This window comes from Macaca mulatta, chromosome 12 (assembly GCF_049350105.2).
Source record: "Macaca mulatta isolate MMU2019108-1 chromosome 12, T2T-MMU8v2.0, whole genome shotgun sequence".
NCBI lineage: Eukaryota > Metazoa > Chordata > Mammalia > Primates > Cercopithecidae > Macaca > Macaca mulatta.
Window position 1 is genome coordinate 109,564,888 of NC_133417.1, and position 16,423 is coordinate 109,581,310.

Genomic DNA, 16,423 nt, shown 5'->3' on the forward strand with positions numbered 1-16,423 from the left:
TGATTGCTTTTATAAAACAACACTGATCATTACAAATCTGTGTTATATTAATACAGAGAATGATATGGAAGATCATACAGTAGATTTTAAAAAATTGATTACTTGAAAAAGAAACATAGAGGTATGGAGGGGTGGGTGACCAACCATCCTGGTTTGCCTGGAACTGAAAGGTTTTCTAGGATGTGGGGGTTTTATGGCTAAAATTCAGACAATCTCAAGTAAACAGTGATTGCTGGTCACCCTATTGGTGTGGGAATATAGGATGGAGAGAGAAGGGAAAGGCAAGCCAAAAAAAAGGGAAAAGATACGACTAAAAATCATGTAATCATATATGCATTCATGTAAAATTATTTATCTTGGTTGATGTTGGTAAAAATAAGTTTTAAACATGTTTATTTTCACAAATTTCTATAATAATTGAGGAAAGACTTAAATCTCACTCACAGACTTCTGTGATTTTGAAGAAGCTACTCTAGAAATACAAGGGCTAATGGCATTTTCAATGAGCAAAGAAATATCATTTATTTGTGTAGTCAAAAACATGTTCATTAAACATTTATTCCATGTATTAATTTACCGATTAGTAACACAACACATAGAAGGCAGTCAATAAATGTGTCGAATAAGTAAGCAAATGCATGACCATAATTATAATGCATATAATTAATGTAATAACCACAATATATTGTAACATATATACAGCATGAAACATATTACAATAACAATCCTTTAACAGAGGCAAAAACAGAAGCCCAAGAGAACACAGAAAAGGTGCACTGATTTTGCCTAGTGAAATCTTGGAAATGCAGCAGAAGAGAAATATGGAGAGTTTGAAAAAAGGAGAGTTTACAGCTAGGAAAAAGGAAAGAGGAAAATCCAGAAAGCAAGAACACCCCACACAAAGCCAAGAGTCACAGAAAAGCAAAGTGTATCTGGGAAAGAGTGTGACGTTCCCCAAGGCATGCATAGGGAAAAAGTGGAAGTTGGGAAAGGAGCGGTGAGAAGATGAGGCCGCACGGGAAGGAGAGGTGAGATGCCTTAGTTCCTAGGCACCTGCCAAGCAATTGGCATTCCTTTTGAAGGCACTAGGAAGACAGGAAGTCTCACATCAGAGAAGAGCCATAATTGGATTTCGTTTTTAGGAAGATAACACGCGCACCAAGATGGCAAATTGACTTTATGTCAAATGCCATTTCCAATTGATCAGTCATGAGAGCTGAAGGACAATGTTAAGAAAGACTGGGTGGTCACCCATGTCTGGGCTTAGCAGGTAAACTGCCGTGACCGATTAGCAATGTCTACTATGGATAAGGGAGAAGGGGAATGGTGACAAGGTTGCTATGTGTTTTCCAAGACCGCACCTACTACCAGCAGCATGGAGGAGGACCACATGGAAGAGATCATTGTCAGGGAGAGCGGGTGATCTACTAATCCATACAAGAGGTGATAGACATCTGGAGAGGTACAGTGGAGGAACCAGACTCGCAAGAGATTTCAGAGGCGCAATCGGGAGGATCTGCTGAATGAATTTAGTAGATGAGATTTAGTGGATGAGATCCAGGCACTAAGGGCATCTCTGGCAAGCAAGCAAATTTCAGATGAGGATTGCTTTACAGTATTGGAACCAAACCCACTTGGCCCCTTATACACCTCAGAGAGGATAAGATGACTCGGCAGTTCTGGGAACTGCCAGGGCACATTCAACAATTCCTGCCACCAAATCACTTTCTGATGTCTGTGGCCTGAGCTGCTTAGCCCAGCAGTTCTTGTGATTTATTCTCCAGAGCAGCTCCTGGAAGTTGAAAAGTCCTCCTAGAGCCAAAAACAGGAAGCATCCCCCACTCACCTGGCCCAGGGTCCAGGAAGGAATATGTGTGCTCTGACACACCCATGGTGTAAGTTCCCATTATGTCAGCAGTGTTTACCATCTCCAGGCACTTCCTATGACATAGGAGCACCGCTAAATCTCTTCACCAGCAGAGGAAATGACTAACTCCAGGAAGTCATCCCTTCTCTCTCTACCCCCCCAACCAAAAATGGAGACGCTGTTGGACTTTCACTAAAAATATCAACACCATCTAAAAATAAGGTTCATCAACTCTGCCCTTGCCCCAGAATTCCTGACCCGAGCTCCTCTGACATCACCACTGGCCCCTGTCAACGGAGCCTCTCAGAGGCACCTCCTAGCTGTCCTCTTAGCTTAAAGTTCATTTTGTAATCAATCCCCACCAGCTTTCCCACCAATGAAATAATGAATAATAGACGGCCATGATTGTATCAAACAAGTGTTTTCCCAGGAGATGAAAGGTCTTCCAAAACTCTTCCAAAAGCACACGCACCCAAGTGGGTTTATTTCCTGTCTGGTTGGCTTCCTCTGGGCTCATTACGGTTTCAGTGTCATTTTCCAGAACAGGAAAGAGAGTGTAGGAGTGTGGCCTTTAGCCGTCTCGGGTGGACATGCAGCGGCTGACCTGTAGGAGAGTCTAAATGAAGCCATTTGTTAGGAAGCCATTGACAGGCACTTGGGGTATTCAGTAGTGGCACTGTTAGTACTGCTGGTTCCTGGGGCACTCAGCCTGCTGCAGAGCTTTCTATTCTGTCTTGAGCTAACAGACCCCAGCTGAAAATTGGCATTTGCTTTGGCGGTGGTGGTCTAGAGGAGAGTTGGGAAGAAATACCGAATCTTTAGTCCAAAGGAGAAGGATGGGAGAAATAAGAAATAATTCTAGATTCAGTTTTTTGTTTTTGTTTTTTTGAGTCCCCAGGCTGGAGTGCAGTGGTGCGATCTCAGCTCACTGCAAGCTCTGCCTCCTGGGTTCACGCCATTCTCCTGCCTCAGCTTCCCAAGTAGCTGGGACTACAGGTACCCGCCACCACGCCTGACTAATTTTTTTTGTTTTTGTATTTTTTTGTAGAGACGGGGTTTCACTGTGTTAGCCAGGATGGTCTCGATCTCCTGACCTTGTGATCTGCCTGCCTCGGCCTCCCAAAGTGCTGGGATTATAGGCATGAGCCACCGTGCCCGGCTAGATTCAGCTCTTAACTCCTGTATTACTGGAGGTTTCTCTAATGACTAAACCAACTTATGAGTTTTGCTCCCCAAACAAGGAGGCAAGAAAGGCTCAAACCTTACTCCGAGAGGAAGTAGCACAGCATAGTAGATAAAGGCTTTGAAGTTAGAGTCTCTGGGGTTAAAGTCTGTTCTTGTTAGGCACAACTGTGTGACGTTGAACACGTTACTTAGGCTCTGTAAGACTCACGTTTGCTTCTCAGATGTAGACTGGGGTTTGTTATGAGGATCAATTATATAAGAAATGAACAGTTTATACAGTCGGTGCTCCATAGAGGTACCTACTTGTTTTCTTTATTGAGTGCCTTGCCATGTGCTCGGTGTTCTTCTATTGCTGGAGATTCTACAGAAAACAGGACAGACAAGGCCCAACCCAGAGTAGGACACAGAGGGAGTCATTCGTGGATGCTGAGTGGCTGGTTAGTGGAAATGACATGTAAGCTCAGGAAATGAACTGAATAGAGGACTGGGTGGGGCAAGACAGTCTGTCATTGTTAGTCCTCGCTCCAACATCCAAAGAGCTCTGAAGGAAGGAGGAGGAAACTGACATACAGAAACATCCAGGATGTTTGCACATGTGAGGCCACTCTGGTGGAATGGTGTCTTCTCAGGGCTCCCCATCAGCTTGAGCACGATCTCAGGAGGAGCCCAAGGGAAGGGTTCAAGGATGGGGGGACACACAGTGGTCACTGCAAGTCTAGCCCCCCAGCAACTTTGTAGGCAAAGGGACTCCAGTGTCTCCAAGGTACACCAAAAGCAGAGAAGGCTTGGCCATTGTGCCTCCAAGGTGACCATGAGGAGGGAATTGTGAATATCAGGAGGTAGCTTAGGCGACCAGAAGGTAGGTACAGAATGATGATAGTGACAGAGTTTATGAGGAAAGAAATATACTGTAAGTTTGTGGGTTCAAATGGAGCCATTGAACTGAATCCATTAGTAAGTTTGGGGACTTTACTGAATCAGAAGTTAGTTTGATTCTGCTGTGTGCCTCAAGCAGCATGGTGGGCAAAACTTTTTTGCTCTAAGGGTCTTCATAATCCTTCTCTCTCCTTCACTCTGGAGCCAAGATAAGGATCAGATGCTGTGATCAGATGCTAGCTCTCTGTCTGTCTGTCTGTCTGTCTGTCTCTCTCTCTCACACACACACACCCCCATTCTTAAGCTCTTTTTTCCTCCAAATTAAATGTTTTCTTGGTCATTTTGCAGCTTATATTGCAGCTTATATATTGTTGAATGTTTATTTCTCATTTTGAGCAGCCACGATATGTTCAATTTGAAGTTGTATCTAGGGAAGCCCTGGCAGAAGACACAGGAGACATACAGAATGAAGCAGGATTTAAGACAGAGGACAACAATAGGTTGGGGGTTGGTTTGCGAGATACTACTCTCTTACTCTGTTGGTATGGCTCCAAAAGACCTGGAAAGATGCCAGGAATGAGCAAAGACCCACCAAAATAAAACAAATGACAACAAAACCCTACCATAAACAACGAGAAAACAAAAAAGAAAGAAAAAGAAAAATACCCCATCAGGCTGTATGAGGTTGTAATGCAGTTCTGTCTGTGAGATGCTTTCGGGGTGACCAGGGTACACTGGCTGCTTTTGTCTTCCACCCCAAGGCAAGTCAGCACCCTCTAGAGCCAAGGAAAGCTCACCGGAAGCTGAGGGGGACAGCAGGGATACGAGAGTGGGTGGCTACCATATTACTTAGAGTGTCAGCTCCATGAAAACAAGAATTGCCTTTCTTGTTCAGTGAAAACCGCAAGTGCTGGGGACATAGTAGCCTCTCAATAATTATCTGTTGAATGAAGTTCATCATAATGTTGCTAACATTACCCTGCCATTCCTTCAATACTTTAAGTTTTGTATCTACTGTATGGGGTAGGAATGTATCATTTTTCAAGAAATATCAACAAACACAGGGTTTCATTTCAAATATAGGTTATCATTCTAGACTCTCACTGTGTTAAGGCCTTTTCCTAACATTTGAGGGAAACAAATCCAGGTCACATATATCATATTCTGTTTCACAAATTCTAGTAAGGCTCAACACTAGTGCATATTATTATTACTTAACTTTAGAGTGGACCAATAGTATTTACAAAGCGGTATAGGATGTTACAGTAAAGGTTTCAGCCCTTTTCCTTGAAGCCAATTACACACCCCCCAAGAGACTTCTTTCTTGTTTTGGAGGGTCATGACAGAGGATATCCCCAAGGGGGCAGTGTGTGCATATGTTTCAGCTACCCAAGGAGCGTATTTCATGGCTGCCGCGGTAATTGCAAAGGCTACAGGAGATCTGGGGGTCTAAGACACGAATGCACTGTATGAAGTTGTCTTTTAGGCATAGCAGAGTGGAAACGACCCGAAAGAATTGCGCAGTAGAGAAAAACCTAGTGACACAGCAGAAAATTGGGGGATGGTAACTTTCAAGGCTCCAGCCGCCTAATTGCTTAAGGTTCAACACAGGAATCATTTGACACGCTCCTTAACATTTGCTAAGGGGTTTTTAGTATTTTTATTTATTACCTTTTATATTTCACGTTTCTGACATCCATGCAGAATTGTGTTTCATTTTCTTGTTTATTCTAGGTGGCAGTTCAAATTCAATTAAAGTTAACCAGTTTTAATTGAGTAATAATAATTGATACTGTATTATTGAGTGCTTATAATGTTCTGAGTGTTTTACTTACACATTACTTTAGTTAACATTTCCACATCACTATGAGGTGAGGACTGTTAATATTCTCACTTTATAGATGGGAAAACTGTGGCATAGAGAGTTTACGTAACTCGCCCAAGCTTAATAGTCTGAGTCCAGGACACATTCTCTTAAATATTTTACTATGTCGCCTCCCAAAGAAGTGCCTCTCTAACTTTTAAATTTAATTTAATTTTATTTTTGAGAAAGGTCTTGCTGTGTCACCCAGGCTGGAGTGAAGTGGTGTAATCTTGGCTCACTGCAGCCTGGACCTTCTGGGCTCAAGTGATTCTCCCACCTCAGCTTCCCAAGTATTAATAGCTGGGACTACAGGCATGTACCACCATGCCCTGCAAATTTACTGTAGAGACAGGGTCTTACTATGTTGCCCAGGCTGGCCTTGAACTCCTGATCTCAAGCAATCCTCCCAACTCAGCCTCCCAAAGTGCTGGGAAAACAGGCCTGAGCCACGGTGCCCAGTCCTTCTCTAACTTTAATGAGTTCACAGATCACTTTGAGACCTTGTTAAAATGCACATTCTGATTCAGTAGATCTGGGTGGGGCCTGAGAGACTGCATTTCTAACAAGTTGCAGGTGATGCCAATACAGTTGGTCCATGGACCACATTTTGAGTAGCAAGAACCTAAAAAGGAGTGTGTATTGAGGGTAGAGGGATGTGAGGATCTAAAGATGTGCATGGCATAGTCCCTCCACTCAAGCAGATTATACCTACCAGAGAAAGTTAAGGCAACTACAGAAGTGGTGGATATTATGAAAGAAAGTGTATGTCCAGGGCCACAGAGGAACAAGCACAGAGCAACTTGATAGGTTCTAAGTGAGGGGCTTCCTTCTAGGATAGGACAATGCATTTTGGGAAGGACAAGCAGGATGAATGAGGTACAGTTACTGCCTGTGAGTCATTTGCAAGCTGGTGAGGCAAGGTCAACGGGCACACAAATAACCCTAGTACAGGTGTAGGTTTTACAAAAGAGGCTGCCCAGGACGATTCTGGGAACAGGAAGGACGGACAAAATGAGGGAGGTGAGCATTTCTTTTTTTTTTTTTTTGAGATGGAGTCAAGCTCCGCCAAGCTCCGCCTCCTGGGTTCACGCCATTCTCCTGCCTCAGCCTCCCAAGTAGCTGGGACTACAGGCATCCGCCACCACGCTCAGCTGATTTTTTGTATTTTTAGTAGAGATGGGGTTTCACCGTGTTAGCCAGGTTGTCTCGATCTACTGACCTCGTGATCCACCCGCCTCAGCCTCCCAAGGTGCAGTGATTACAGGCGTGAGCCACAGCGCCTGGCCAAGCATTTCAACTGAGACTGGAATTAGACAGCTCAAGGAACCGAGCTCTCAGCTGGCTGCAGACCTGGAGAAAGTCCTCATGAAAGAGATGGAATTTAGATAAGCCATGAAAGACAGATGGGGTTTTGACAGTGCATAAGGAAGCTTATTTCAGGGAGGAAAAACCGGTTTAATCCAAAAGTTCTGGAATACAGCAGTACAAAGCAAATTTGGGGCTAACGGCATAGTCTTATTTTCCTATCTAGACACTGTATGGTAGTTGTGCTGAAAACCATGCTTTACAGCAATGATTCTCAATCCATATTGAAAAAAATCACTTAAGGAGTGGAAAAAGATTTCGATGCTAAGGCCTCATCTCCAGAGACTCTGATTTCATGAATCTGAGTCAGAGGTGAGAATCCGTATGTTTTTAAATCGCCTCATTTTTGTTTGGATAATACGTATGTGCTGCCAGATTTCAGAACCATTACTCTAAGCAATGATTCTCAAATTGTGCTGCCTGGGTCCCAACCTGGACCTACCGAGTCTGAAACTTTGGGGGCGGGGCCAAGAACCTCTGTTTTAACAACCCTCCAGCAATTCTAATGCAAGCTCAAGTTCGAGAACCAATGTTAGAGAGCCTTGCTCCTCCAAGTGTAGGCCACTGGAAGCTTACTACACTCATGGAATCCCAGGCCGCCCCTCAGGATTGTTGAATCAGAACTGCAGTTTAACAAGATCCCCAGGTGATGGGTGTGTACATTAAAGTTTGGGAGGCCTGGTGATTTTCAGGGTGAGCAGTCTAAACTTTTTAAAGATAACAATGGGAAGCAGCTGAAGGTTATAAAGTGGTGGTATAACTGATGAGCGTCCCAGGAAGAACCAGTGGCTAACTGAATGTAAGATGGATTGAATAAAACAGATCGTGCACGATACACCTTAAAAATGGATCCTGCAAGACGATCCAAGAAAGAAGTCCCAGAGAAAATCCCCTTGCCACTTACACTTCCAGGACCTTCTTCCCCTATTCTTTCCCTCTTCTAGGCTCCAGGAGAGAACAGTGCACTAGGACCTCTGGCCTCGCTGCTTGGAGCTCCTTTGACGGTGGAATCCTGCCAGCCATTGATCCAGCAGTGGGAGTTATCGCAGCAGTGCAACTGCAGTCAGGCCTCAGCTCCAGTTTGTATAATATTTCTGATAATAAGAGAGCCTGAATGAAACATCCTTTAAAAGGCCTTCACTGTTAATTTGGCACAGGGAAAAAAGCCAGCATATTATACTAGGTTTTCCAGTCATTCTGCCTGTGCTATATGGACTCTTTGAATAGATGTCCATAATGAGATTACTCAAAATGGAATTCATTACCTGACTTCAGATTTATTGCTTTTTAACTAGAAATTTAAGGCTACACACACTCTGCTCCCAGCGTTGGTTGTGTGACTGCCCCGCTTCTCCATTCCAGAATGGGTACGGGAAACCAGGGTGAAGAAAATGCCCAGGAAGCCTGGGGGTCGTGGACAGTAAGAATGGAGCAAACAATGTGCTTCATTAGGATGGGCACATTGGAACCCCGGGCCTCTGCTGCTAAGTTCTGCTTCCACAGTCTCACCATGGGGATCACAAGCCAGTCACCTCCTCGCTAGCATAATTGGAAAGACTCTAAGGGGCCCCGAAGTGCTGAAGTGCTGTAAATTAGCAGCGTTCAATTCTGATGAACATTAAAGGGAGTGTGCAGTTAATTCCTCCACACATGCTGATCGCAAAGTCTTCCCACTGGGGGCTTTTGGCTTGGAGCATTACAGGGCCATTTGTTCTGCCTGACTTCTCCACCAGGGCAAGGACCTCAAGGTGAGTTAATAGGCTTGGCTTCTCAGCACTTTATTTTAATCTGTATTTACCATCACCATATATATTTTAACAAATCTCTGGTGCATGGCATGCCACTGAACACTGCACAAAATAGATAAGAGAGCCGGGGCCCTGGTTTCACTGGCAGAGGGCGGCATCTACATTCAAGGGGGTAGTTGAGAAATCCTGCCTTGTACGATAGTTGGTGGTGCTGCCTGGTCGCCACCGGCTCTACTGTCTGCCACATCTTCCTAGACTTTTGCTTCTTTATGCTGGGGCCGCCTCTACTGGACTGGCAGGAGGAAAGTGAGGTCATGTCTATAATATCACCTCTCACAGCCTCGGTTACCATTGCCTATTCGATTTTCTCTGTCCTCTCATTCTTTCTTTGTCAAACTCTCTGTCTCTGGCATGCAATGTAAAAATATTGCTGATGGTGGCTTTCCATGAGATAATAATCTTAAATAGATGATACTTACATGGCTAATAGGATAGAGTAAAACAGGATGGGTAAATTGATAATTGCAGATTAGAAGGAAATACAATCAGCAAACAAAACAAAAGCCAAATTTAGGGGGTAATAAGCATTATGTGTTAGAATTGTTAAGAGTGAGATATTTTCATATACAAGTCTTTATTCCTGAGGTGAAACCAAAGCAGCCTCTTTATGTGTTGCGGAAGTATGTCTGAAATGGCACATTCTATTTGTTTGTTTAAAGATTTCACATTTTAAAAGCAAAAGGAGCTATCATTACAGATATTTTTCTTCATTGCTCTAGGAACTAACAGGGAGCAAAATGTCATCATGGCTTATAATATTGCCCTGGACAATCGCAGGACAAGCCACTAGCCTGAATTCTTGTTGTTATTTTAATTTGTATGTAAACCTTGTCAGATATCTTAGACATATTTTCAAAAATGCAAACTAATAGCCATCACCATCTGATGTTCCTGAGACAAATGTGACAATGACAATGTGTTGTTAAAGGCCTCGCTTGCGCTATCAAAGTAATGAGACTGTGGCCCAAGCTGCCTGATAATTTCAGCTATTTTTTAGTCAATATGGGTCATCACTAGGGTAATACTACAGACAGACCTGATATCAGCTATTTATATAGCTAGAGAAAGTCACATTTTCCCCTTTCTGGTGAGTGCAAAGTGGTACAACTTTCTTTGTATTCCATGACCTTCCAATCTTTCACAGATTATACCTCTAGCACCAGCCTTCAAGAATTACTGAAGTGCTGGGAACTAGCCCATGGTACATCTGCCCTGATTTGCAGGCAAAGATTTAGCATCAGGTAAATCTTTTTTAATGTACTGAAAGCCCATGAATATGAATTGGACGCCCAGGGAGACATAGGTAAGGACGTGGCGTTTCTTCTATTAGGTTGGTGCAAAAGTAATTGCATTTTTTTGCAGTTACTTTTTAGAAAAGCCATTCTGTCTTCTTCCTCCTCTTAAGCTTGAGGCTCCTTGGAGATCAGATGGATATGCTTATTAGAGTTTCTAGTGAATTTTCATTACTGTCCTGCTGAAGCCTCAAAATACAGGACAATGAGTTCCCCACTTACTATTGTCTGGGCCAGGAGTCACTAGAATTATCAATATGATGTTTCCAAATGACACATTTATTTTGTGGAATTTTTGAACAGAGGACCTAAAATTGCTGATTTTTGTTGTTTGTTGGTGTAGTTGTTCCTTCTTTGTAACATGTCACAGAACAGAACTAAGACTCTCATCTGAAATAATTATTAATACAGTCACGTATTGCTTAACAACAGGAATGCATTCTGAGAAACGCATTATTAGGTGATTTCATTGTTCTTCGAACATCATAGCGTGTACTTACCCAAATGTGATGGTGTAGACTATTACACATATAAGCGATATGGTATAGCCTCCTGCTTCTATGCTACAACTTACACAGCATGTTATTTTACTGAATACTGTAGGCAGTTGTAACACATGGTAAGTATAGGCAGTTGTAACACATGGTAAGCATTTGTGTATCTAAACATAGAAAAGTACAGTAAAAATGTGGATTGTAATCTTATGGGACCATCATCCTATATGCGATCCATCATTGACTGAAATGTCATTATGCCGTGCATGACTGTATTAAGTATTCATTGTTGAAATATGCTTCAATTGCAGAAATTGGCTAAAGGTTTCAGGGGAAGAGGCTGAAAAAATTTAACAAGCTCCTTAAAGAGAAAATATCTTGTACACTAACATATCTGGAAAGTTTATGGTAACACGGCCAGGTGCAGTGGCTCACATCTGTAATCCCAGAACTTTGGGAGGCCGAGGCTGGCGGATCACGAGGTCAAGAGATCATCACTATCCTGGCCAACATGGTGAAACCCCGTCTCTACTAAAAATACAAAAATTAGCTGGGCGTGGTGGCATGTGCCTATAGTCCCAGCCACTCAGGAGGCTGAGGCAGGAGAATTGCTTGAACCCGGGAGGCGGAAGTTACAGTGAGCCAAGAAGGCACCACTGCACTCTAGCCTGGGTGACAGAGCGAGACTCCGTCTCAAAAAAAAAAAAAAATTTGTGGAAACACGAACACACTTTTGCCATTTGACTACAATTGCTAAAATGTTCACTTCTTTCTTTTTTATTATGTAAGTAATGAGTCCTTTATCATTCTAAAAGCATCAAACTCATATAAACTTACAAAGCAAAATTTGAAAATTATCCTTCATTCCCTTGCCCTTTCTCCATCTCCATCATTTCTAAACTCTCACATCCATCCCAGGAAATTATATGCTTCCTTCCAGCTCTTATCCTATGCTTTTATAATATTCATGTACATATGTACATATCTTTTAAAAATGTAAATGGGATCATATCATGCATATTGTTCTGCAACTCGCTTTGACCACTAAATATGACCTGAAGGTTTTTTCCCCATCAGTAGATACAGCACTCTCCCATTCTCTTTCACAGATGCCCAATGTTCCATATTAAGGATGAATCATAGTTTATTTGCATATTCTTCTGTTGACTATTATTATGATTTTTTACATTTTTCCAATTTTACACAGAAATAGGAAAATGTCAGAACATTCTGGAGTCCATGTGCAAGCATGTCTTTAGGATGCATTTCTTTTTTTTTCTTTTTTTGAGACAGAGTCTTGCTCTGTCACCCAGGCTGGAGTGCAGTGGCACAATCTCGGCTCAGTACAACTTCCACCTTATGGGTTCAAGCAATTCTCCTGCCTCAGCCTCCCTAGTAGTTGGGACTACAGATGTGCACCACCATGCCCAGCTACATTTTTTATTTTTAGTACAGGCAAGGTTTTGCCATATTGACCAGGCTGGTCTCGAACTCCTGACCTCACGTGATCCACCCGTCTTGGCCTCCCAAAGTGCTGCCATTACAAGTGTTAGCCACTGTGCCCAACCTTAGCATGCATTTCTAGTGTAGAATTCCTTTCACAATTTTAGTAACTACAGCCACTCCCCTTCCAAAAGGGCTACCCAGTGATATTACAGTGATATTGCTGTATCACCAGTGGTTTTGCAGTTTCATAGTCAGGGCATCCTTTCAAATATGTTCTCCTAGAGATAGCAGGCTCAGTACTTTGGAATCAAGCAACCCTGAGTTTATATCCCAGGCAGTCCAAACACTTAGCTCCCTGGGCAAGTTACCAAACCTCACTCAGCTTCCATTTCCTGCTCATAAAATGAGGATAATATTACGGATTCTTGGGAGTTGTTGGGAGGATAAATATGATAACACCTAAAAAGCACTTGGCACATAGTAGGTGCCCAATAAGCCATAGTTATTAATGAATCCAGTTATGGCTTGAATTCTACAACTTGAGAGAAGGAATACAGTAACCAGCAGTTTGCAGAAAGAGATTTCCTGAGAAGAAAAATATTCAGATGAATATATATATATATACACACACACACATATATATATGCTACATTTTGTTGGTTTTGGTTTTGAATTTTATCTGTGTTTTTATCTGTTTATTAAAAAGATCAGCCAGACGTGGCGGCACACGCCTATAGTCCCGGCTACTTGGGAGGCTAAGGTGGGAAGATCACTTAAGCCCAGGAGTTTAAGACTAGCCTAGACAACATAGCAAGACCTCATCTCTAAAAATACATATTATATATGAAAAGCCACTGATGATATGTGCTTCTTCAACCTTTGATCTACATCTGCGTTCAGTCTCAAGAAGTAAACTCGGTGCAGACAGTATTTCTTGTTTATTTCCGTCTATTTTGTATAACGTAGAGGTTTGTGCAAGGAGTTATGTTTTGTTAATTACATTTTTACAGGTTAATATTAAAATGAACTGGCATTCCCTAAGCACACACTGATGTAGATGTCCAATCTAATTTATCACTTAGTCCTCTGGCTTAATGATGAAACCTGTCTTTCCCTGCCCCACCTCCCACGGCCTCTGTGGCCAGGGCTGTGTCTACCGCTGGCTCTTCCTGAGATTTTGGCTTTGTATTATGGGTGATTGCTGGCACCAGTTTCTCTGCACATCTGGGGGACCCTTCTAAGGGAACACTTTTATTTTAAAATCAGTTTACCTCATTTGATTTCCTAGTTTTCAGCTGTTGTAACAAAACTGTTCATGCACTCGATCACTCAGATTTGGATGGAAATATTTGTCCTATTATCCTGAGTAATAGCTAAGGCAGGACACTCATTTACTCCCAACAAACCACCTGGGACTTATAAAAGAGGAATGGTTTCCAAATCTCTATGACCAGTAATATCCCCATTGCCCTAAGCCTATCTCAATGAAAGAATTAAAATTTGTTTTCTCAGCTGCCAGCTGACGTCCCCAAAAGAGAAGCAGAGACAAATACAAAGGGATACTTGTGAGTAGCCCCTTTTATTAAAAAAAAGGGCTTTTCGTGGTTTTAATAAGAAAGATACAAAAACAGCACTGAAATTCAAAACCAACAAAACGCTGCTCAAGCAGACCTTCGGGCAGAGGATGGCATGGAGAGGAGAATAGCATCGTAGCTAAAATATAGTCCCTGGCCCACTCCTCCTTGCCGTTTTGCAAGTCCATGACCTTCAGCATGTAACATGACCTCTGTATACTTCATTAATTGCACCAATAAAAATAAGGTTAATTACAGTATCTACGTAAGAAAATCAACGTGGAGATTAAATGAGTTTCACAAATACAAAACACCTAGGGCCCCATACAAAGTAAGGGTTACATACATGCTGGCTACTGGAATTAGTATTTACGAGCTTAGGATCTGGAATAGGCTGCCTGAATTCCAACCCTGAATCTGCCACTTATTATCTGCATGACCTCGAGCAGGTTACCTAACCCTTTAAAATGTGCTCCTGCATATGTTAAGTGGGAATGATAATGGTATGTCAGGGAATTCTTTGAGAAGCAATGGGTAAGCTATACAGTGTTTGGCATTTAGAAGGTGCTCTGATATTAAATATAATATGCACTGACATTATATTTAATATGATATATTAATATATTTTATATTAATATTTAATAATATGATATATTAATATTAATATTTAATAATATGATATATTGATATTAATATTTTATAATATGATATATTAATATAATGTACTGATGTTATATTTAATATGATATATTAAATATAATATGTTTATAATATGATAAGTGCATATTATATTTAATATAATAGATAATGCTAGATATTAAATATACATTATATTTAATATAAACATATAAATAAATATAAATATATTTAAAAATATATTTATATATAAATATAATATCAGTGCATATTACTTTTGGTAAACTATATTGCAAGATATTTTTGCCATGTCTATAACAAACTCTTCTGGTATGAGCTGACATGGATTCGTGCACTCTTTCTTTCTGCCTTTTGGTTTCTTACAGAGTTTGGTTTTAAACAAATGAAGTCCCACAGAGGACTATGTAGCAGCAAATAATGCCATTCCTTATTAATACATCATTATTGTATGGATGAGGCAATGTGCAACCAGGGGACCTTGGGTCTCAGCCAGAGCAGTCATCTCAAGTAACAAATGGACCTAATTATAAGGTGGTTTTACCTAAAAGGTCAGCCTGAGCCCTGTCACGGGAGGCTGGCATCATAGGAAGCTTCTACTGTATTATATTGCACATCAATATTAACATATGTTCTACGACTGTTATGTGAATGTTATTTAGAGGCCTTAGCTTTCTGCTCTGTGCACAGAATCATGCACACACACACACACACACACACACACACACACACATGCTTTTAGTGGATACAGTAGACCCTCTAAGTCCCATAATTCTGAAAGCTGACTTTGTTGCTTGGGGACTCTGATTTTGCAGGCTAGTTGCACTGTTGAAATGAGTCCCTGCTGCTTGTAAGTCTTGTTCCATAATTTCATTTGGCTGAAGCAGGAGACAAGTACCTCATTTTAATTAGAATTTCAAGCAAACTGCATTATGTTGTTATATGTTATTCTACAAAAAGATACCGTATCAAGGACAGCTGTTGATGGAGTAAAGCTTCCTGTTAACTCTGCCTGAGAAATGAAAACACTTTCATTCACTTCACCAGTTCTGTCACGATGCTGCTTCTGACACATCCCATGGAACAGAAAGATGTGCCCTGGAGCTCTCCAAGACAGCAAATGTTTGAAACAAGGTGCTAGGTAGTAATCCCAGGGCCCATGAAAATGTGACATCACCATGTCATTAGAGAGCAAATTGCAGGTCCTGTCCTGCTGCCTGTCTCTGCTGGCTTGCTGCAAATCACAGTACTCTCTAAGGAATCCACTCTCTGCCTGTTGCTCTGAGGAAAGCTGTAGACTGCGTTGAAGAAAAACGGAGGCTGTGCTGCCTTAGACCTGCAATTAAGTCCCTGCTGCTCTCCAAACCAATGAGTCCTTCCAAGTAGTAATCTAATTTATTTTTCCCATTTTCTAAGTAATGCTAGGGTAAGCGTGTTCATCATTTTAGACTCACTGATTCTAATTCCTAATTCAGACTTGTTTGTTCAGTAGAAGGTAAACAACCCCCAAGCTATCACCCACCCTCATTTATTTGGAAAGAGAGAGTTTCAGTGGGAGAAGATAAATAGCATGTCAAACATGGTTTGGAGGGGCTGCAACTGAATGATTTCTAGTTTCCTATGTCTGTCTCCAGCTGTTGTGGCCCAGTGTGACTCTGGCAGCTGTGTGCTGGCTTGGCTGAGCTGCTATTCAGTCAAAGCAGATCAATACTTGTAAGCATTTGTTTGATATAACAATCTCAGGCTGGTCCAAGAATTCACACATTGAACCACATGGATGGAAAGGACTGGTTTCCAGTTATCTGTCTGTGCATACAAGATCAACTGGTTGATGCCTGTAATCCTAAAATCCCCTAGAAAATAAAAGGAAGACCACATTTAGAGGATTGGTGGACTCGAGTAGCCCTGGGGATGAATCAATTCAATTCCATGAACATTTATTGGGTGCTACTATAGACAAGGAAACATAGGATATATAAAGATCAGCAAAACACAGTC